The sequence below is a fragment of the Microtus pennsylvanicus genome, chromosome 3, assembly GCF_037038515.1.
Source record: "Microtus pennsylvanicus isolate mMicPen1 chromosome 3, mMicPen1.hap1, whole genome shotgun sequence".
In the NCBI taxonomy this organism is placed as follows: Eukaryota; Metazoa; Chordata; class Mammalia; order Rodentia; family Cricetidae; genus Microtus; species Microtus pennsylvanicus.
This window is the reverse complement of record NC_134581.1, coordinates 44082651-44106962: the sequence shown is the minus strand read 5'-3', so window position 1 is coordinate 44106962 and position 24312 is coordinate 44082651. Positions and strand designations below refer to the sequence as shown.

Here is a 24312-nt window from a genome sequence, read left to right as displayed (position 1 = left end):
AAGCTGCACATATGTGGAAGTGTGCAACTGGGTATGCTAAGCTGCACATATGTGGAAGTGTGCAACTGGGTATGCTAAGCTGCACATATGTGGAAGTGTGCAACTGGGTATGCTAAGCTGCACATATGTGGAAGTGTGCAACTGGGTATGCTAAACTGCACATACGTGGAGGTGTGCAACTGAGTATGCTAAGCTGCACATATGTGGTGTGCAACTGGGTATGCTAAACTGCACATACGTGGAGGTGTGCAACTGAGTATGCTAAGCTGCACATATGTGGTGTGCAACTGGGTATGCTAAACTGCACATACGTGGAGGTGTGCAACTGAGTATGCTAAGCTGCACATATGTGGTGTGCAACTGGGTATGCTAAACTGCACATACGTGGAGGTGTGCAACTGAGTATGCTAAGCTGCACATATGTGGTGTGCAACTGGGTATGCTAAACTGCACATACGTGGATATGAAAGGAGAGCTAAAGTCCAAAGTAAGCCCAATTCTGGGACTTAAAAATTAAAATTACTTTAATTTAAATTTTACAAAATTGCCTTTTAAATTATGCTCATAATGTGAAGAGGACAATGGACTTGAAAAACTAGATATGCCAGCTACAATCACTCTTCTGATAGGTACATGAAATTAAAAATCTTTAAATATCCTTCAGTCTACTTCAGTAATCCTGAAGATTCACACATTTTTTTCATAAAATTACTCATCAATCTTCCAGTTAATATAAAAAGACAAGGTTAAAAAAGAAGTTTTGCTGCATCTGTGATCCACGCTGAGACCATGGAGACATTTCTGTTTTGAAGCAATGATATAAAGAATTAGAGAAATACTCTAGAGCTAGAGTTAAAAAGTGTTATTGCACTAGTTTTGAGAACCTGGTATCTGTCTTCATGATCATTTTAAGTATAATCGTCTGTTGCTGAGGGACATTGGGTTCAGAATTCCTGTCATATCTGCAGCACCTGAAGTCCATATATATAACATGCCATGGTATTTGCATATCCCACCCATGTCCTCTAGTGTATTTTCAGTAATCTCTGTATTATTTATAGCTTCTAATATGTCATGAATATTATATAGATCTTATATGATATAGTTTAGACAATAACAACAGAACTAGAGAGATAGTACACGTTAGGAGAACAAACTTGTGCTGAACTTGAGTTTCATTCACAAAACATCAAGCTGACAACTGCTTGTAACTCCAGTTTCACAGGGATTCAATACCAGGTATCTATGCACATATTATGCAGACACACATAATTAAAATAAAAACAAAATAAAGAAAGTAACAACTAGGAAAAACTCTATTTAGCACTTAGACTCATTTTCCTGACATTTCTCATCTGCAGTAGGTTGAATCTAGAGAAGAAGCTGTGTATGTGTCATGGGTAAACAACATTGCTATGGTATATTTTTTAAAGAATTGCTATTAAAGTTTTTATGATAATTTGTTTAGGATTTTGTTTATGGTATTTTGCACATTAGTGGCAATGGCAACAGAGGTGTGCGTTCAGTTTGGATGCAGAGATGTACCTGAAGACCTTAAAATGTCGATTTTCAACCTGTGTGTTGAGACTCCTTCCAGGTCATCTAAGACCACAAGAAAACACAGACACATATACTACAATTCATGCCAGCATCAAAATCACAGTTATGAAGTAGAAAGGAAAATACTTTTGTGGTTGGGATTTCCACAACATGAGGAACTGTATTAGTTGCAGCATTAAGAAGGCTGAGAACCATTGCCTTAAAGGCACTTACCAAAGAAGAAAGAACATCAGACTCCTATTTAGTGTCTTCATGTCTGTGAACAATCTGTTTAGAACTGTAAAAGGTAAAGCAGTGCGCGAAGCAGTCAAAGTTCAGAATAGAGGTAAAAGGAGTAGTACTCCCGATGGGCCAGAGGAGGGAGAATCCCAATGGGGCACAGCTGTAGCTGCTCCCCACGGAGGGAGACTTATGGAACAGAGGTTGGTCTTGAATCTTTCTGCTTCCATTTCCCCAGTCAGGGTACTACAGAAAGTAGGTGGTACAGGTTCAAATCGAGGAATATAGATAGAAGAGATGGAAGAAAGTCCAGGTCTCAGGAGAGAGATTGCAGAAGAAGATGTTCAAGGTCCCCACATCAGAGCCCCAAGAATATAAAGATCCATATCTACTTCCACTTCTCCACTGAATGAAAAAAGAGGCGAAGAAAAGAAAGGAACAATAAAGTAAACAAAGAAATAAAGAAGGAAGTCAGATTACTGAGGAAGATTTGGAGGGTAAAACGACTGGAGAAAAAAAATAAAGAAATTAATGGGATTCACTTCTTTCTAACTCCACACAAGGAAAGAAGGGAGATGAATCTGTCAATACCTGTGCCATAAACATGCCTCAGAAGAGGAAATACAAGCAGTACTTGAATCAAAAAGGCATACCCAAGAGACTTCTGGATTTGCTTTCATGAGACTTGAGGTGTGGAAAGGAGGATTTTTCCTCCTAATCTGGGTCAGAGAATATTTTTTTATTTTGGACTTAATATTTTGAAATTAATAAATTCACCAAAGCAGTTTCTTTGTTCTTCCTTCATACAAAATAAAAAAAGTCTTATTTATGACATTTATTTACTTACGTTCGTCAAGAGGTAGGCAAACACTTTTCTTAGGGCAGTGTCGCTGGGGTGGTCACCAGCCGATTTGTCTGTCCTTGTTCTTTAGAACCTAGGTGTGCATTCTTCTTTGGGTGCTTGTTAAATACTGACAATAACTTAGATGTGAGTTTCTCCAATAAAATAATATTTATACTCAGTTAAAAATTCAAAATATATTTATTAATAATTCTGCAGAAACTTCTAGCTTCCAGATCTAATTTTGACAGCAAGAGAACATTAAATCCCCCAAGTTGTCAGGAGTCATCAGGGTACTGAGGTTGCAGAACAAACATGGCCAGAAAAATCTAGAAAAATACCTAAGCACACAGCTGATATCTGCTTGCCAGGAGCAGAAACTGCTGCGGCCATTTACCACTGGAACACATAAATGACAAATGTAAAGACTTTCTGAAGGCTGAGCAAAATCTAGCTTGAAAATAGGAGATTTCTGAGAAGAGGATCATAAAGGACTCCTTTCTCAAAAATTGATACATTTTATGTGCAGAAAAAAAACACCAGGGTGCATGAGACAAAAACCAAGAAAGATTCCTGTAAGGCTTGGATAGGAAGAGAAGTAAAGGCATTTGTGAGATGCACTCAGAGATGTGTCTGCAACAAAGGAAAATTCCCCAGGGAAGACAAGGACCACAGAGCTTCAGTATCTGGTGAGTGGCCATTGCTCCCTTTTCTACTTGTCTGCTCAAAAGTGTGTCTATATATCTTGTAAAAGTCATATTCGTGAATACAAGCCCACTAACAGAACAGTATTCTTCCTTACACTCATCACTCTGTGTTGCTGAATTACAACTGAAGGAACTACAAGACTCAAATTCTATAACTTAAAAGGTAATAGAAAATCTTGAAGTCACAAGTAGAGGGGGAAAGAAAACAAACACCTACCAAAAACGACAAAGAGTAATTTGAAGTCCCTGGCTGCCAGAGCTACAAAAACAAACAAACAAACATGAAAACCAAAATCCGAAAACTAAAACCAAAAAATTAAAAGGACCCAATACTATATAGAACAATCTAAAATTTCACACTGTTGCCAGGTCCAGTGGCACACGTCTGTAATCCCAGCCCTCTTGGGAAGCCTAAATGAAAGGACAAAGGACACAAAGAAACATGAGAGCTACATTTTCCATTTTGAATCAATCATTACACAAGGACCTTTAAATTTACTGAAGATACTTAATCCCTAAGAAATACAGCTGGGCAGTGGTGGCATACACCTTTAATCTCAGCACTCGAGAGGCAGAGGCAGACAGATCTCTGTCAATTCAAGGCCAGCCTGATCTACAAGAGCCAGTCCAGGACAGCTAGGATGTTACACAGAGAAACCCTGTCTTGAAACAAAATAAAATAAAAAGATATTTGATATTTAAGAAATATTAATCTTAAGAGAAAAAATAGAACATATATGCATGTATACACACATATGAACAGATTGTTAACGTTACTAGAGGTGGAAAATAAGAAATAATAGAAAAGAATATTAGAAATAGAATTGGCAGAAGAATGGAAAATATTCTGGAAGGGCTTAGAAGACTAGACAAAGTCACGGAAAGGTTAGTGTGCTTGAAGACACCTCAGCAGAGTGGTGCATCCTGACATTTGAGTGGCAGGAGGCCAAGGCAGAAGGAATAAAAATATAATCCAACATGAACAACATGTTAATTTCAGGCCCTTCCTGTGCTACAAGACAAATAAAAATCAAGGAAAAGAAAGGAAGGAAGGCCAGCAGACAGGAAGGCCAAAATTAAAAGGAAAGTGGCTAAGTTATTTCAGATAAGGAAAAATTGGGAACAAACAAAATTGCCAAGAACAGAAAAGGATATTTCATAATGATCAAAAAAATCAATTATCAAACAAAACACACCGATTTCTAATATCCACCTATCAAACAATAGACCGTAAGTGATAGAATTACAAAGAAAAGCCACCAATTCACTGACACAGTGGAAGATATAAGAACTCATCTTTCCATGATGGATAAAGAGAAAGAAGTCAATATTGACATATTTGAACTGATCAGAATTGTCAGTCAATCTGATTGAATTGTTTAATCTACCACTCTATCTACAAACTATCAGTATGGAATCTTCTCAAGGCATCAGAGAAAAATCAAAGTTAATCAAAAGCTAGCCTTTAAAATTTAGTAGTAAAGGAGAGAAATCCTTAAAAATGTGTTTTTATGTATAGATGTATATAATCAATAAATGAAAATAAAATTAAATTTTGAATGTGAGCCAAATATTTGGAAAACAAAAACAGTATCTATATCCATGCTACCCATGAAGGTAGCTGGTAGTAGTAAGACAAAGTGGAACACATAAAACCTGTTTGCAGTTTAGCTGGTCAGTGTCTCTTTTAATAAAATCTATTAATTCCTTTTATACTTCTGAGAGGAACGCCAAGAATCTTCCAAATTATTTATTTCTGAGACATGGAACCTTTCATTTACTCCCTGAAGCTCATGAGCTTCCCACTCCTCTTGGAGGGAAGTTTCAATGTCATCCGACTCCACCTAACAAAACGTCCTCCACTTTCACTCACGACGTTGTAAACTGTAGCACTTTCTTTCTGGCTACATAGATGGTATTCCATTCTGTGCAGGTAACTGAACAGACAGACTGATTCATATCTTTGTTCTTGTAAACAGTCCTGTTCTGACTTTGAAAGGGCAGGAACCTTTGGACCTATCTTTTAAATTTCCGTTATTTTTGGCATTGCAGAGTCTCATGACACTTGTACTTCTGGCAAATTTGAGAAGCTTGGTGCTGTTTCCCACAGTATATGTGCTCATTTGCATTCCTACCAGCAGTGTGCAAGAGTTCCTTTTTGCTGGCCAGCATCTGTTATTCTCCATCTTTTTGATAATAGCTGTTCTGACAGACATGAATGCTATCTCATTCTGGTTTGACTTGTGTTTCGCTGATGATTAATGGTGTTGGGCACTTTTTACATTTAGACTTTGTATGCTTTGTTGAGAAATGTCTATTTAGATCATTTGGCTGTTTTGCTCATTCAAGAGGCAAAGTTTCACTATGTTGCCCACATTGGCTGTAAAACTGCAATTCTACTACCTATATAGCCTGAGGTCTGTGTGCATTGGTATGTCTTCCTGTTCCTGGCATTCATTGGCTTTTAAGTTAGATCATTTCTTGTTTATGATGCTAAGTTTCTAAATTTCTTACATATTCTGAATAATAAACCACTATTGAATATGAATAGCTTAAGAATATATTTAATACCTCATACATTGTGTTTTTAATCTATTAAATATGGTAAAATATACATGACATAAAATTTATTGTTGGCCAGGCATAGTGACATAAGCTTTTACTTTCAGAATTCAAGAGGCAAAAGCAGAGGCAGAGGGTCTCTGTGAGTTTGAGACCATCCTATTCTACACAGCAAGCTCCAGGACAGCCAGGGCTACATGTCAGATTCTAGCTCAAAACAGAACAAAAGAAAAAAGAACCCTGAACTTACTCCACTGTTGTCAAATGAAGCCTGTGGTTCTGTAGTATGCTAAATGCATTCACATCGCTGTGCAAGCTGTCTTGCAAAAATGAAGCTCTATAAGAATTTCACAACTCTCTGTCAAAAAGTAACTGAAGAAATAAGCAAAATTATGACCCAAACTTCCATATAAGGAAGAAACCATCATATCAATCATTAATTAGTTGTCTAAGAAGAATGCCATAATATACAATCTCTGACCACTGTTCAGAAACAACAAAACATGTCAAAATCTCGAGTGACCTAACTGAAAAACCCTTCACAAAGAAGCCCATTCCTGTTCCTTCTTACTCTTTCACGGTGGATATACAACTACCTTACAATGTTAGTCTATGAAAAGAGTATTAAATGTCTCGAAAATACTTCCAAAACATTAGCAGAGTAGTTTTGCACCTGAGTGGGCATTTTTTCCCTATTAAGTTTCATTTTAAATTAAGGTTGTTTTTTTAAAAAAAAAATTGTGCTGGGCAGATGGAATTTTGAAATGAAAAATATGTGTCTCACTTGGCTTTCCTAAAAAATCTAACTAGCATTATTTACCAGTTGTGAACTTGACACAAAATCTAGTGACTGCTATGCAGAGGTAAGCTCATCTGAGGGATTACCTCCCTCATATTGGCCTGTGGGCATGTCTCTGCATCATTTCCTTAACTGAGGGTTGATGTGGGAGGACCACTCTCATCGTAGGTGTTGCTATCTCTGGCCAGGTGGTTCTACATTATATTACTGAAAGCAAAACAGGAAGCAAGCATGTAAGCACTCTTCCTCCATGGTCTCTGCTTCAGTTCCTGCCTCTAGGTTCTTGTCTTGAGTTCCTGTCCTACTTTTCCTTAAGGATGGACTGTAAGCTGTAAAATTAAATAAATCCTTTCCTTCTCCAAGTGACTTTTGCCATGGTGTTTACATAGCAGCAAAAAATCAGTATTAGGAATTGAGTCTTACTGTGATGGACCTGACCTTGTGATTCTGGCAGGGGAGGGGGCGTGGCAATTGTAGAAAGATTTCAGAGATTTAGACTGAAAATCATTGAGTGTTCATAGCCTGATGGGCTGCTCTGTGGAAGACTGGAAGATCAGAATGCTGAGGCAAATGCTGATGGTTGAGGTCTGAGTAGTGAAGTTTCAGAGGAAAGCGTAAGAGAACCTCAAAGACTACAGCAGAGCTGTTCCTGTATATTCTTAAACTAAGAGTCTCTACTTTACACTAAACTGGGCCTGAAGAATCATCTATGATTAATAGGAGACCAGTACCACTGAATTGAAATCTTTGCTTTACTGTGACAATTGTGTTGATTTGCTCATAATAAAAAAATCTGTGAATAGCAAAAGACCAACATCATTAAGGTAAAATACACTATGGAGTATTTCCTAGAAACTGTGGTGTAGAGGTGGCCAAGGCTTCCTTTAAAGTTGAAAACTGAACTTGGCAATATGTAAGCTTCTTTTACATGGTTCCTGGTTTATAAGGCATGAAGGAGCTATAAATAACAGCTGAGGCTTGGCATTGTCAGAGGCCAAAATAGGGCACTGGTAAATGTACAGCCTCAGCTGCAGTGGAGACTCCAGGATTGAGAGGGTCATCAAGCCAATGTGGCAGGGTCAGTGTCCTTGTAAGGGCCAGTGGAGTCCATTGGTGAAGATGCAATGCCAGTTGTGGTGGCGGTCCCTGCACATTGGAGATTCCAGGATGTGAGCTGACAGATAAGAGCAGTGGCAGATGACGGCAGAGCAAATTTGACCCAGCAGAACAAGCTTCGAGTCCCAAAGATGGGGGAGTCAGAGAATTTGGGGCATCTAATCCCTTTAGAACCCAGGAGATTGTGAGGCTTAAATGTCAGGCACTGAGCAACAGAATTTGAGCTACAGTGATAGACTTGGGTTTTATTTTAATCTGATTGTAACTATTCCTTTATTCTTCCCACTTAGATTAAGAAGGACATAAATATATTTTTTTTATTACTTCATAGGAGCTCCCAGGTGAGAGACTCTCTACTTTTAAAGAGATATTAAAACTTTAAAGTACTACAATTTTTAAGACCATGCAGGTTTTAAAATTGTACTGTGTTTTATATTATGGTATTAACATAGAATCTTTGGGGCAAATGAGGAAAGAACAGGTTTTGCTTTAGTGTGAGGTGAGAAGAAGTGGGTTGAACTAGTAAGTTTTTGTCAAATTTACAAAAATTGAAGTCACATGTGGAAAGAACAAGTCTAAGCTGAGAAACTGCCTTCATCAAATTGGCCTGCTGGCTTGTCTGTGAGTCATTTTCTTGATTACTATTTGATATTGCAGCTCAGCCCATGGTGGGCTGTTTCTTCCCTTGCCAGGTGATCTGGGCTGTATAAAAAGAGAGCTGAGTAACCAAAGGAGACAAGTCACTAGACAGTCTTCCCCATGGCCTCTGCTTTAGTTCCTGCCCACAGCCTCCTGCCTTGACTTTTCTTGATGATGCACTTTTTATTGTATGCTAAGTAATTTCTTACTACCACAAGTTGGTGTCAACTGATTATCATAGCAACACAAAAGCAAACTAAAACAAGTACCTATGTTGTGGGATATTTGATCACACTGTGTAAAGATGTTCTTCCTCCCCTGCCTAAGGTACCCTTTGATTGGTTTAATCAAAAGCTGAATGGTCAGTACCTAGGCAGGAAAGGAAGGCAGAACTTTCTGGCAGATATAGGAACCCTGGGAAGGAATCAGAGAGGTGAAGATTTGCCAGCCAGACACAGAGGGAAAGGAATGTGCAGTGTGGAGGAGAGGTAATGAGACATGTGGCAGAATGTAGATTAATATAAGCAGGTCAATTTAAATTTAACAGCAAATTGAGAACAGGCCTAAGCTAAGGTCAAACTTTCATACTTAATAAGAAGTCTCTGTGTTGTTATTTGGGAGCTGGAGGTCCAAAGAAAGTCTAATTACACACCAATGCTGATTCTATAATTTCTAAATAGAACCATTTTATGTCTTGGTACAAAAGTGCCTTAGATTCTCCAGCAATACACAGAAGGTATTTGGATTAATAATATTGTACAGTGGAGGATGAATTAAACTCAGAGCCACCAAAATACATTGCTGTCACATTAAAGAATGAAAACAAACTTTTTGTCTGGAATTACTTGTACTAAGAACAAGTCAAAATTTGAATTATCTACTTCTTTCCCTATGCCTTTCATCTGTTTGCAATTTTTGATTATCAGACTGTCCTTGTCTATATTTGTCTCTTTCCAACAAAGTGTTTTATGCTATATTTATTAAGAAATGCAGAAATCATGGCATGGAAAAGAATAAGGGGTCTTTTAACAAAATTTCTTTTACAAGAAAAGATGACACACCTCTGACTCCAACTGACTCAGAATAGCAAATAGACATCATCAGCTAATATTCATGTTGTTTTCAATGTTTATGGCAGATATTTATGTAAGGATGCTTTGAACTTATTGGCTCTTTTCAGCAAATGATTGCCACATCACAGACATATATAAATATATTACTTTGGGTCATGGACATGGAAAAGTACATAATTTAAGATTAAAGCTATGCATTAGTTCATGTCGTAAAAGTTGATTACATGGGAAATTCAAGGCACTCTAAGGTTGGTGGCATTTATATTGTTCTATTTAATTCTGTCAGTCTCTGTTTCTGTTCATGTACCTTGTGTGTGCTATTACTATGGTTCTGTAGAATAGTCTTAAGCCAGATACTGTATTACCTACCACACTGTTCTTTTTGCTCTTGTTTGATTTTCAATATTTAGGAGTTCTAAATGTATTTTATATGAATTATCTTTAGTCCAAAAATATGAAAGAAGTCAATTATAACTGAATAAATTTCTGGATACTAAAGTTGAACTGAGAAAATTTTGAAGTCTTAATCCTATAGCAAACAATAATGTTGAAAACGTAATTTAAAATAATTTTTCAACAAAGGAAAGCTCAGGATTAGATGCTGAATTTTCTTAAATATTTTCCAATGAACAATGTATATTCTTCATGCTGTTCCTGGAAGCAGAAGGGGAAAGAACAGTTCCAAACTTGAAACTAGTATAGATTATGAAACTAGTATTATGTTGACATTAAAAACACATAAATATGTAAAAAGAAAACTCTTGATCAGTTTCCTTGATGAACTAAATAACAAACCTCCTTAATAAAATTCTTTCATTTGAATTTGACATTGTGAAATGATTAGACATCGTGATCATGGGGATTCGCTTCAGGAATGCAACATTGTTTCATTCTATGCAAATCGATACATACAATACAGCACATATACAGAGTCAAAAAGCTACCTCTCCTCAGTATATGTAGAAAAGGCCTTTGACAAAGACAAGCAACACTAATGAAGGTTCCTAAACTAGTCATATAAGTATTTGACCTCCATATAATAAAGGCTACATTTCATAGACTTTAAGCTATCATTGTAGTGACTTTTAAAAAGTAAAAGCATTGTGTCTAATGTTGGGAATAAGATGAAGTTATTAACTATAATCACTATTACTCCGTATACTGTTTTAAGTCTTTGCCAGAGAAACAAGACAAGAGAAAGACAGTAAGGACCAAAACAGGACAGGGAGAATCCAAATGACTGCTGGTTGAACATGATATAATCCTATACTAAATGTATCCTAAAACCTTCCCCAGAAGAATCTAGAATCTGATGAACATTTCAGGGAAGAAGTAGAATATAATATAGCCATATAAAAACAAATAGCTTTATCCATATAATATCAATGAATTTTCTGAAAAAGAGGTCAGAATACAACCCTATTCACAATCCCCTTAAAAGTATATAATGGATGTACATAAACTTAGTTAATGTTCACAGGAACAGTTATAATTTGTTAAAGCACTGCTGAAAGATACTATAGTAGGCAAGAGAAGAGGAAAAGATGGGCTATTTCATGGCTGGCGGGAGAATTGTTGCCAAAATGCCCTTTCCAAAGACATTCAAACTATAGTAGGCAAGAGAAGAGGAAAAGATGGGCCATTTCGTGGCTGGCAGGAAAAACATTGCCAAAATGCCCTTTCCAAAGACATTCAAACTATAGTAGGCAAGAGAAGAGATAAAGATGGGCCATTTCGTGGCTGGCAGGAAAAATGTTGCCAAAATGCCCTTTCCAAAGACACTCAAATCCAGCACAATCCCATGCAAATCCCAAGAACATTAATCACAGAAAGTGACCGCGTCCAAAATTAAATATACTCTCAAGCATATGCAATTATAATTTATAACAGAAATGAATCCAAAAGAAGTAAAATCTGCTTTCTCTAGTTATGTTCATTTACTTTTTAATATTTAAAATAATAATTTATATGCAACTGAACAGAATTTTATTTTCATATTAGGTTTTTCTTCTTTTTCTTTCCTCCTTTACCTAGTACATCAATCGACACAGCACGCTTCCTTTACAGACTAACATGGAAAAAATTTTCCAAGTCATCTGGAGATACATTTCCTCATTAACCTTCAGTGGGAAACAAAAGTCAGTGACCATAGATTACTCTCTTTCATAATTTCTTCAACTTTCTTTTAAGGAATTAGACTGATTTACTCCTTTGAATACAGCAATGATCTTTTTATCACAATATCTCAAGTTCAAGATTGCCACATCATCCATAATATATTACTCAGCCTCTCTTGTGTGCTGTCATTTTCATATGCCCAGTCTTAGAATGAAAGTTAGAGTGTAGTAATAAGGGCGGCGGGGCTGCGTTCCCAGCACCCCGGCCGCCTGCTTGGATAGCTTATGCTCCGAAATAACAACACACAAACTGTATTCATTTAATCACTGCTTGGCCCATTTCTATCTAGCCTCTTCTAGGCTAATTCTCACATATTAATTTAGCCCATTTCTAATCATCTGTGTAGCGCCCCTAGGTGCGCTTACCGGGAAGATTCTAGCCTATGTCCATCCTGGGTCGGAGCTTCATTGCTTGCGTCTGCCTGGGAGCTGGGAACATGGTGTCTCTCTGAGGCGTCTGCTCCCGAGAGGAGAGCTGTCGAGCCTGAGCTCACTTCCTCTTCCTCCCAGCATTTTGTTCTATTTACTCCACCTACCTATGTTCTAACCAATAAAATGGGCCAAGGCAGTTCCTTTATTAGCCAATGACCTTCCTCCATCAGTTAGAGGAAAATGCTTTTGAAGGGGGCTTATCAGGATTTTAACAGAACACTCACTGGCTCTAACATCCTTTGATTTTTAAATTTAGCTGTGGGAGAGACAGCATTGTATACAAGCTCTTGGTTAAGAGTATTTACTGTACAGTATAGCTAGAAGCATTTTCTGTCCGACTGGTCCCCCTGGAAACACATAGAAACACATAGTCCCAGCATACAGAAGGACTTCTCTACATCAACACAGAGCAGGAAAGAATTTGAGCCACCACAGCCAACTACGTGATGGTGAAAACTAATCCTTGGAAGTCAAATTATAACTATATAATGTCAACCATCCACTCCTGATGTAGAGAATGACAGTGTTTCCTTGCCTGAGGTTTAGCTCAAAGCCTTACCCCTGTTTCTATAAAATGAGTTCAATGATACAAAAATATTGTTGGAAGAACTTGACAAAAGATGGTGGAGTAAATTAAGTCCAAGACAAAATCAAAAGTGTCATGGCCACAGAAGCCCAGAACAGACTCCAAAACAGTGTTTCCAGTGAGCGGAGGTCATTGTCATAGCCATGGCCCTGGGAAAGTCTACAGACAGGGTTACCTTAGAAATAAGAGGCTAGCCCATCATGCCGAAACAGTCTGTGTTTCTTTCATCTTTGACACTGCAGTCTTTAGCTCACTACCAAGAAATGGGCTGATCCAGGAAGGAAAACAGCAACTGATAGGTTATCAATAATATGTACAATTTAATTTAAAAGTTAGCAACTGGTTATAATAATGAGTTGCTAGTCCTTGTCCTAAAAATGCTCTTCACATCATTCTTATCTAAAAGCCCAAGGCACAAGTCTCCTAATGTATTTCCTCCATATACTTTGTAATTTACTCAAATATTATCTGGCACTCTCAAAATTAAGGTGAATTCAGGTCTCAGTTTGAACTTCCTTGAGGTCCCAGCAAGCTTCAAAATGTTCTGCTTGAAGTTATGCCAAGTAGTAATTTCTTTTCTTTTCTTTTCTTTTCTTTTCTTTTCTTTTCTTTTCTTTTCTTTTCACTTTTCAAGGAAGAGTTTCTCTGTGCAGCTTTGGACCCTATCTGGGAACTTGCTCCATAGACCAGGCTGGCCACAAACTCACAGAGAACCCCTTCTTCTGCATCTGTGCTGGGGTTAAAGACATGCACCATCACTGCCCAGCCCTCACACTGAGGGAATTTTATGCTTCAGCAGTAATGACATCCTGAGGAATTTTCCATGAAAATTGAAAATTTTCACTCCTCTGTAGTTGAACAGACAAATCTCTGTGATCTCATAGCAGTAGACTGAATGGTAGAAATAAGGAATGGTAATACAATCTCCAAAGAATGAATGAATGCTGGGAATAGCTTGTCTCCTTGGGATGCCAGAGGCCTGGTCCTAAACAGACTGTGTGCATTTAGTGGTCGGCTTCATCCAAATGTTTGCAAGCTTTTGTCAGAGTACAATATGCCGTGTACAAGTCACACTGTTCAGTTCACATGTTGAGTCCTTTGTATTAATATCTCATATTTAGTCAATTTTCCTAGAAGCTTATGGTGAATCAAATATTATTTTCTAAAGGGAAGTGGATTTCTGCTGAAAGATCTGTAACTTGTGTCTGCATATCAGTGGGTAATTTACAGGGGATTAAAAAATTGCTATAGTATAAAAGTCTCCCGGAGAATGAGCCTGAAGACAAGAGAGAAAGGCAAGTCCCACTGGGCAGAACTCCAAGGAATATTTTGAAGCTTGCTGGGTCTACAAGGAAATTCAGACTGAAGCCTATGTTTACCTAAATAAGTGGCAGGTATCCAGCCAAATTATGAAGTACATGGAAGAAATAAAGTTGAATACTTTGTGTCTTCACATATTTATAGGACTATATTGAAAGTGTTTTTTGGAAGGTGAGGGACTTCCTGTACTGCAGAACCAGCAGCCTGAATTTATTTTCAATTGCTAAACAAACTTTCCAAGTATGCATTTCTGAGTCTGGGTCACCATGATTGGATAAACATACATTAAGTGTTTCACCTACTGTGGGAAAACTTCGGTACTGTTTATGATCTGATGCAGAAGTTTCCAGGGTGTAATTGGTCAATGGCTACAGACTTCTGAAGCGTCCTTTCTCTAAATTTTAGTTATGTCAATTTATACTGTTTTGACATTTTTGCAAAAGACAAAGTGTCATAGAATGTATCCAAGCAATTATAACAGCCACTGCACTAGATTCTTCGTTTTCTGTTTTTCTGATCACCTTCAATTCCTCGGTAACCAAGGAGATCAAGGGTGAGTGTCTTGGAAACAAGAGAGTTGATATTTTCTATTCCTGTAACTTTCGTGAGAATCTTCTCTACTTTTATCTTTATCTGAGCATTTTGAAGTGGCACTTTCATCACAATTTACAAGAAACAAAAGGCACACAAGACTAAGATGAAGCCTGAGTTCAACTCTTCATACCTTACTGTCTATATTCTACCTTGTAGGTATGTGGGAAGTACGACTCACACATCCAAGAATCCAATACAATTTCTCATATTTCACAAATTAAATAACTACATATTTGATGCCATATTCCCTAAGTTGTAAGCAAATATCTCTAGTATTTTATTCCCTAAGTCTGGAATCCCAGACTCCTGCTTGCAGTTGCTGACATGGCAACTCCTGCCTCCGTATCATGAGCATACCCATGGCATAAACTCATGTACTGTCTGCCCTTCCCACCAGTGGAGAAAGGCCATTTGAGTCCTCCTGGAGATTTTCTCTTTCGTCATCGCTAATCAGCCACTAACAGGAATGAAACCTTACACAGGAAACATGTATGCTTGATCAGTCAGATTATAACATGATCTATAGGATAAGTCATTTTTCCCTAAACCATTGAATCTCCTTGTGTAAATTACAGAAGATAATGTCTCATAAAATAATCAACATGAACTAGGACTTAGGGCATTGTCAATTAAACCAACAAAATATCAACAGTCTTCTACACTTTCTACTATGCTTATCAATTATAAAATAAACAAATGCAGCACACGGTAAGTTTTTGCCCCTTTCTTCTGGAGAGTATCTTTAGCATCCAAGACAACCTCACCACCTTTCTAGCTTATTCAGTATTCATTTGTAGCTCCTCTGGGTATATTTACACACACTCTGGATATGGGTCTGCGCAGTGATGATAAAGCCACAGATAAATTCCAACTTACTTTAGGTACTTTAATTTGAAAATAATTTTGCCCAAAACAAAACAAGCAAGAAAGTTGATGTTGGGACAGAAGAGCCAGGCCCAGATGTAGGGAGAAGATGAGAAAGGGCTTTGGTACATTGAACATCCTAACCCCGAAGGCTCATTTAACATTGTGAAATGTCCACTTAAGGGAACAGAATTGAAACTTTTGCCAACCCTGGAAGGTTAATGGCACTGAGAATGTAGATGACCCTTACATTGCCCTGTGCTTTGTGCTATTGCACTGCCTAGAGGACATCATTGCAAACACAGAACTCAAACTGAAAGGGTTTTCTTTTCCAGATTTACAAACTGTTCAAGTTAGGACTGGAACATAACTCAACGAGTCCACGGAATAAAGCTCAGTTTCCCGCAAGGCAATTGTCTGGAAAACAGGTTTCTTGTTTTACTTCAAGAGCTTGATGAAGTCAGTGAGGACCAAGTCTCTTTTCACTGTTTAGCATTTTCTTTTCTTGAGGTGCTGGAGATCAATTCCAGGGCCGTGAACATGCCAAGCAATGTCCTTCCCTTAAACTACTTCATCAGCTATTTTCTTAATCTTTCTTTTCTGTTATTTTCAGCATATTGCATCATCTTTAGGCTTGCTCATCACAGCAAGAGAACTACTAGTGCAGTTCCAAGAACCACAATAGCCAATTGAAATAGCATCCATTCAAAGGAAAGGGCATTTATCATTATTGTAATGACTGGAAATCTTTCCTTCAAGGTAGGCAAAGGGCCATTTGGAACCCAAGCTGAATTCCAGCTGCAGTGAGCTATGATGTCTGCCACAACCCAGTCCTGTATAGAATGTGAAAATGAACAACTCACATTGAAATATTCTTCAAAAATTTCCTCAAAAATGTAGAAAAGGATAAATGTTAGTAGGTAAAGCAATTAACTACATTCAACATATTTTAGCTATGATCCTCATAGATGTATATAGTAAAATTATCTTTATATAGTACCATAAATTCAATTCAGATTAGTCATAGTGTTTTTTTCATTACAAGCTCTCCAAAAACTGATAGAATGACCAACTTAGCCCTGATACTGTATTAGTCCATCTTCTGTTTGACTGATTCATTCTATTTATAATGATTGTTTCTTTATGTGTTTTGGCAGGGTTATTGGGTCTTTCAATTCCATCTTCATTTCTGATTTCATGCTCTTCAACTGTTTTTATCTTCTTATTGAATTCTATATTCAAGTTCCCAATTATCTTGTCATTTCCATCAGTCTTATGTTTATTATTCCTTGGGCATCACTCAGGAGTTTATTCCCCTTAAGTTCCTTCTCCTTAATTTCATTGATCTGTATCTTTGGGTCTTCTTTAAATTACTTGAGTTTTGATGAAGTTTATGATTGTACTTTTAAATTTCGTTTCCTGGAGTTTATGTAGGTATTTCTTGTTGGCAAACATTTCTACAGTAGTGGTGGGTTTGGGAGGGAGATACAGCTTGAGTTTTAATATTGTTTGTATTCTTTAATTGTATCTTTTTATTAGTTCTGTGTCTCATGTGAACAGAGCAGGTCAGCGCAGAAAAGAGGAGACGTGGATGGATTGGGTCTAGTGGTTGGAAATGGCTCAGACAGAATAAAGTCCGATGGGTAGAGGGGTCTGGTCTGGTATACAGAATGTGCATACTGGTCCAGGTTTGAAGCACGGGAGTGGATCTGGCTGTGTGGAAGGATGGGAGAGCCCTGTGGATCAGGGGCAAGCTGGGTAAGTCCTGATGGAAGCCTTGTGGTTAGTTGCAGCATAGGCAGGTGTTGCCAGACTAGGCCTGGACACTGAATGTGTGATCAAGACTAGTTATGGTGAGCCAGGGAGAGTATATGAAAGGAGAAATCAGTCAAACTCACCAGGCTAACACCTTGAGAAGGATGTGGCCTTTCTTGACTGGTAAATTTAAATGCTACATCACTTACCTGAGAACTTTTAGCTGTTGCTAAAGTACCTTCTATTTAGTGAATTATAATCTTTCAAAGCTGATACTGATATTTGCCATGCTAGTATAAGTACATGTAATTTTCTTCTGATTATAGCCATGCCTAAATCGAACATTCTGAACAAATCTGAGTAATAATTTTGATCTTTATTCAGATGTTGTGAACATGTGTCTCATTTTTAATTTGTATTCAGATATTCACACCAGGAGGCAAGAGTGTAATTGATTGTTCTGCACTCGGGATGCACACTACATCAAAAAAGTTGGAAATTTGGGACACAGCTTTGTATACATAATGCATTTCCTTGGTTAGGATCTCTTTTGAACTTAGGTTGTGCAGTTAAAATGCAAGCATTGTGATCATTATTAGTCTTTCAACTTATTGTTATGGATTATCTGGAGTTTATATGAAGGTCTCTTAAAATGCCACTGATTTCAAGTACTAGAGGCTAATGAAACTTTGTTCAAAAATTATAATTTTTTGACAATAACTATGGATGATTTGGCTACAAATTCTGACAGCATGTTAACTTTGATTTTAGATAGCGTAGGCCTTATCTCTTGTTGAAAATGTCTATTACATATTGAGATTATATCTCTGAAGTTCCCACTTGACATCATATAGGAAATCACTAAGAAAGTAGATGTTTTTGTGGTTAGTAGTTGAAAATTTTTAACCATGCAAGACCAGATGAGATTAGGACTCATTTATAAAATCTTCCTATTTTCAGTCTCAGTGTAAAAACATTGGATTTTCGGTTCTGGTTAGGATTTTGGTGGTGGAATATCAAGACATAAATGCTTTCCTCTCTTTCCTTCAATACACAGGTACCTATGTGTGCTGGTTAGAATGAGAAATGGATCCCACAGGCTCAGACTTTTGAGCACTTGGTCCCGAGAGGTTATGGAGGGGTGTTGTCTTTCTGGAAGAAATACACAACTTGAGGTAAGCTGTTGACGGTTTTACCCCACCTCTAGTTCTTCCTCTGCTCTGCCATTGCTTTTGAACATGTGAACTCTCAAATTGCTCTGCTCCTGCCGCCCATGCTTTCCTGTCATAAAGGACGATTGTCCCTCTGAAACTAATAAGCTAAAATAAATGCCTTCTTTCATAAATTTCTTTTTGTCATGATGTTTTATCACAGCAATAACAACGACAACAAAAGCTGTTATAAAGTTGGCATTGAAGATTAGGCTATTGCTCTGGAATGATTTGGAAGATTATGGAAGCTGAAGAGATGAAGACATAAGCAGGGCACCATGGAGAAGTCTAGAAGGAGAGCCGAATAAGCGCAAAGCAGACTGGAAAGGATTTCAGACTGTAGAGGATTTCAAGACGTTTCAGAAGGGACCAACATCAGCCATGGAAGAGAGGCCATTCCCAAGATTTTGGCAAAGAATCTGGCAGTGTTGTATGCTTTTTTAAAATATTTATTTACTTTTTATTTATTTTACATACCAATCACAGGTTTACCTCCCTTCACTCCTCCCCTAACCCCCCACCTCTCCACTACTCACCCCCAGCTACTCCTCAGAAAGGGTAAGGCCTTCCATGAAGAATCAACAAAGCCTGGCACATTCAGTTGAAGCAGGTTGAAGCCCCGTCCTGCTCCTCTTTGCCCTCCCCTACATCAAAGCTGAGCAAGGCATCCCAACATATGGAATGGGATTCAAAAAGCCTGCTCAGTGTAGGGAAAGATCGTGGTAAAGATCATGATGGGGAAAAACACAGAGATCGTTGAATTGAACTTGTAGGAGCTCAGGGCCTCTATACCAACAGCTGGGGACCCTGTATGAGATGAAACCAAGCCCTCTGCATGTTGACATGCATGAAAGTATTGTAGCTTTATACACTTATCCTCAGACCTCACTAAATTAAAAAGTAATTGATTACTCTCTTTGCAGGAGGAAAATCCAAGAAAACAAAATGTTGCCTCTGTGGCATGATTGTTTTTGATAATGCTTACGCAGGTCAACAGAGAAAAAGAGCCAGCGAAGCAGAGAGAAATACAGGATGTACCATTCAGACAATGAAAGGACATGGTACAAGCAAGGCCTGTGTGGGAAGGGAGGATGTAATTGTTGAGGAGATTAGCCTCATTAAGGGTTTTATCATGATGTTCTGGAAAGGAAGGACAATGGGAATAGCCTAAGCTGTTTACTCTGTCTCCAGTTCTCACTTGTCCTTACCAACAACTTAAAGGGAGGTTTCCCTGGCCTCCTGTGGGTGGGTGGGTGGTTTTTAAATAGTCTATGGATCCTGGGGGAGCACTGTCATCTCTGTGCCTTCACTTCATTACATGTATACATACATTCATGCACTTACAAACACATCCCCCCATACACAATTCTTAAGTTCGTTTGTAAAATAATGTTGCCCTATGGCTTTTTTTCAAAAACTTTTCATGTTATTTATGTCTTTCTCCTCCTTCCTATCTTCCATTTTCCCCTTTCCCTCTTCACAGCACCTTTGCCTATGGCAAGCATACCATATCTTCACCTTCACCTTGAATGCATCTCCCTCCTCTTTAAATCATCTGTCCTCTATGTCACCATTCTCATCCTGCCATCTCATATCTAACCTACTTCTAATTTGCTTTAGAAGGCCTCACTTCAACATTAATCTCTTCACAACAAAACCCTTTTTATAACTTAGCCCCCTGTTCTCAGTAAGTGTCAGTAGGAACATACAGAAAGCATGCAATGCTTTTTAATAGAACACACATGCACGTGCATGCACACACACACACACACACACACACACACACACACATGAAATGAATATGCCTATGTCTTTATCATCTTTATATTCTAACAGTGAAGGGAATGTTCCAAATCACCATTAAATGTAGAGATTTTCTGGCAGTAATTGGTGTGATTTTACTAGCTCACATCTGTGTTTTAAAGCCTAATTTCCCTTTCAACTCCATAGGCACAAATATATTCAGTAGTGAAAACAGATGGTGGACAAATATTTTATTCTATATTATGCTGTTACCTCAGTCTAATCATGAGTTTGAGAAGAAATAAGATTGTAATTTAATCACAGGGGAGTTAGCAATAGGACTCACTCTTCCTGGACCCTGGTAAGTTAGTTCCTATCAATACACTTCCTCTAATGTGTTACTGTGTGTCAGTCCTTGACAATGACATTAGTATGCTATGAAGAAAGTAATGAAATGTTTTTATTTTACATTTCTAATAATGAGTAAATATAATTAAGAAATCTGATTTTTAACAAAGCTGATTCATACCAATAACATTAAGACAATTTTAAAAGAAAGTACATATTTCAGTCAACAGTGAAGAATATCCGCATACAGTAATCCTCTAAGACTAGGACGAGTGTTGGGCGTTCTTTTTGATGCCATAGCTTGGTAATGGCATAGGCTATTCATTCCTCAGGTGTTTGTGAGAGAGGTGGAACAAACTGTCAGTATATAAAATTATAGCAGTGTAGTTACATTCAGTACACACTACTTGGTAATTATAGTAAATACACTCGCTACCAACTTATATGTTGAGTATCCTTAACTTGTTTTCATGATTTTCTAATGTAATCTTACTTACTAGTAAATAGCATCCAAGTACATTTATGTTCCCTGTGTCTCTGGACATCATGAGGATGTAACTAACTTCCACCATCTATCTTTGTGTCCTAATAATGATCTCCTCACAATTATAAAATTACTTAATTACACTTTCTCAGAGCATATCCCTACTGTTAAACAGTCACAACTGAAACAACTTGTAAAGTCTTTATAATGATGTCCAATCTTCATTTATATATTTGGATACAGAAATGGTCTACTTCCTTATTTTCAATTTATAGATGTAATAGTGTCTTAGTGTTTTCTATTGTTGTGAAGAGACACCATGACCATGACAGCTCTTATAATTGGAGTGACTAGATTACAGATTCAGAGGTTTAGTCCGTAATCCTCACAGTGGGGAACAGGGCAGCGTGCAGGCGAACACAGACCTGAAGCTGAGAGTGGTACATCTTACAGGCAACAGGAAGTCAACTGTAACACTAGGCAGTATCTTGAGAATAGGAATCCTGAAAGCCTGCCCCCAGAGTGACACACTTCCTTCAACAAGGCCACACCTACTCTAACAAAGCCATGCCTCCTAATAGCATTCTGTCCTGTGAGATTATTGGGACCAATTACATTCAAACTAGCACAACGAGCAACCTCCTTAATAGTGGAAATCAGTAGAAAACAGCACATTTATCCTGATATGACAACATCAGTTACATAGAAATTAGTTGAAAGATTTTTTTAAACTTGCACATTTTGTAATCAATCATTCTTTTTTAGATTTTCCTGTTTCTCACCAAAATTAAAGGCTTGCCACATGACCTTTTCCTTAGAAAGATGTGAACTAAATGCTACTTACCCGAGAGAGGGAACTGAGGGCAGTTCTAAGAAACGATTCTTCTCAAGTTCAGTGATTTTATTGGGAATGCTTTTATGAATGTGGCAAAGAGACTTCTTGTAGGAGCCCATGTGAGGGGCTACTTCTAAAAGCATGGGTGAGTGCTTGTATAGACGTGAGAATGAGAAGTTACTCACATGAGCATGTGTAAAAAGCAGCTCACAGGAGCATGAATGGGAGATTACTTGAAAACGCATGAGTGAGAACCCATCAGAGCTGCATACCTTCAGTTCTTCGTCCAATTTAGAGGTAAACGTGACCCCTGGTAGAAGCATTGTAACCCCCCAATTGTGTTAGAGAATGGGGCAAGGGGAGAAAGTAGATTAAGATGGTCAATGCATCTTGATGCATGCATATATGAAAACACTATAAGGTTCATTAGTTCACACAGTTTATATACATAATAGAAAATAAACCCAGTTTCTATAGACCTTTAGCTCACAATTTATTCCAAACTATGATACTCTTAACAACACAGTTTTATACTTCCTGAATCTACAACTATGTTTTTCTTTAAGCATAAATTCCTTTAGTAACAATATCTCTTCTGAATTTATGTCTCAATGTGATAGATAAGAAGTCATGCTTGCATTACCAAGGAATCCAAGATGTGTTTTTCCTGAAGTTTTGAAAATCCAATTTGGGGTGTCTAAAGTTTACTATGAATTATTTCTTTCTCCTTTCATTTTTGCAGGAATAAATCCCAATTTCCACCATAATCCACCCACTAAAAAGTGATTGATCACCTGCTGCTTAGGGCAAAGGCCAGGCACATAGGAAAGGAAAGGAAAGGAAAGGAAAGGAAAGGAAAGGAAAGGAAAGGAAAGGAAAGGAAAGGAAAGGAAAGGAAAGGAAAGGAAAGAGGACACAGGTACTATTTTCCTCCCAGCCTTTTCTCATTTCTGCTTCACATGGGCTAATAAAAAAAATCTTAGAATGAAAGGAGATTAAGAAATGCTACTTCAAAGCTAGTGAAGTCACAAGATGGGAAAGCAAAAGCCTAACAAATTAAACACATCAATTTTCTCCATTTGGTCATACTTTATATTGAAGACTTTTAATAGAGTCACCTTTACTACATGGAGAATATGTGAGGCAAGAGTATAGCATTGGCTGCTCTGGCTATGATTGGATCTGAAGTCCGTGGTCTTACAGTCATGCTGAGATCCTCCAGCTGGGTCTAGAGCTTGTTCTTTTGATGCTAATATTCTGGGTTTGTTTTTGTTAGGCATGTTGCTAAGGATCCTCTCAAACATATCAACTCACAAAATTCTTCTGCTTCACCTTCCTGGAATTACAGACACAGGCCACCACACCAGGCAGACTCTATTTTTATTTCTTTTTAAAAATTTTACTTCGTTTTAGGTTTTATGTATTTCTATCTGTGTGGGGATGGCCCTGCTTGTACAGTACCCACAGAGGACAGAAGTACGGGATCCCCTGGAAGTGGAGCCATGTGATATGAATGCTAAGATCTGAACTTGGATCCTTTAGAACAGGAGTGTGCACTCTTCTGAGCCATCTCTCCAGCCCCAGGAACCCTGTTTATGTTTGCTTGTTTGTTTTTCTTTTTTCGGCATCCAAAGTTTTGTTTTTAAAATAATACTGACTAACATATAAAGTTAGTTTCTGTGGTCGCACCTTGACTTTCGGCTTCTGGCATGCTCAAACTTCCAGCCTATGGGGCAGACTTAGGGTTTGGTGTGCTTGTGTGGGGTTTCTGGGACCTTGCCAAAATGCCAGTACACATCCTGGCACTTCTGAGGACCAGACAGCAATACAGTACCACAGCCCTTTGGGGACTCTGGGTTCAGAGAACCCAAGCTAAGGATTTTACCTTCATCCTTTAGGATCCAATTTCAGGCCTGGCTGCTTACCCTCAGTGCACACATCTTCAGTTTGGACACTTCCAGAGTCTGAATGTCATCTACGACCATGGCCACAAACAGCTATTTTGTTCTCTTCACTGGAAAGTGTAATCTTTCAGATCATCCAGAACAAGGACAGAGGTGGCCTGTCAGTGCGACTTTAAAGCACAACCTGATGGAAGGTGAAGTTGGTTTGTCTGTCAGAAACCTGTACAGTCTGGTTAACAGCCACATGTAGATGTCCTGGCACTTGCTGAGACTTTTGGTTCTTATAATAGTAAATATCAATTCCCATGAATGTACAGAGCCCCTCATACACACACACACACACACATACCTGCCTGGCACCCCTGCTTGACTAGGTCAAGAATTCTGGACTCTTATTAATGGTGACAATTAAAAATATAGAATGATTATCAAACAGTTTCCATATACCCGTTGGCCATCTGTGATGGCTAATGTTCATTGAACGTGGCAGAATACGTAATATGTAATACTAGGATGAAATTGTTGGGTTAAAATCTGGATATA

At 38.0% G+C, this 24312-nt stretch overlaps 1 pseudogene; it reads right to left on the bottom strand.

The window, feature by feature from the left end:
- Nucleotides 1–23535: 23535 nt before the first annotated feature.
- Nucleotides 23536–24076, bottom strand: LOC142846997 (large ribosomal subunit protein eL18-like; annotated as a pseudogene).
- Nucleotides 24077–24312: the final 236 nt, after the last annotated feature.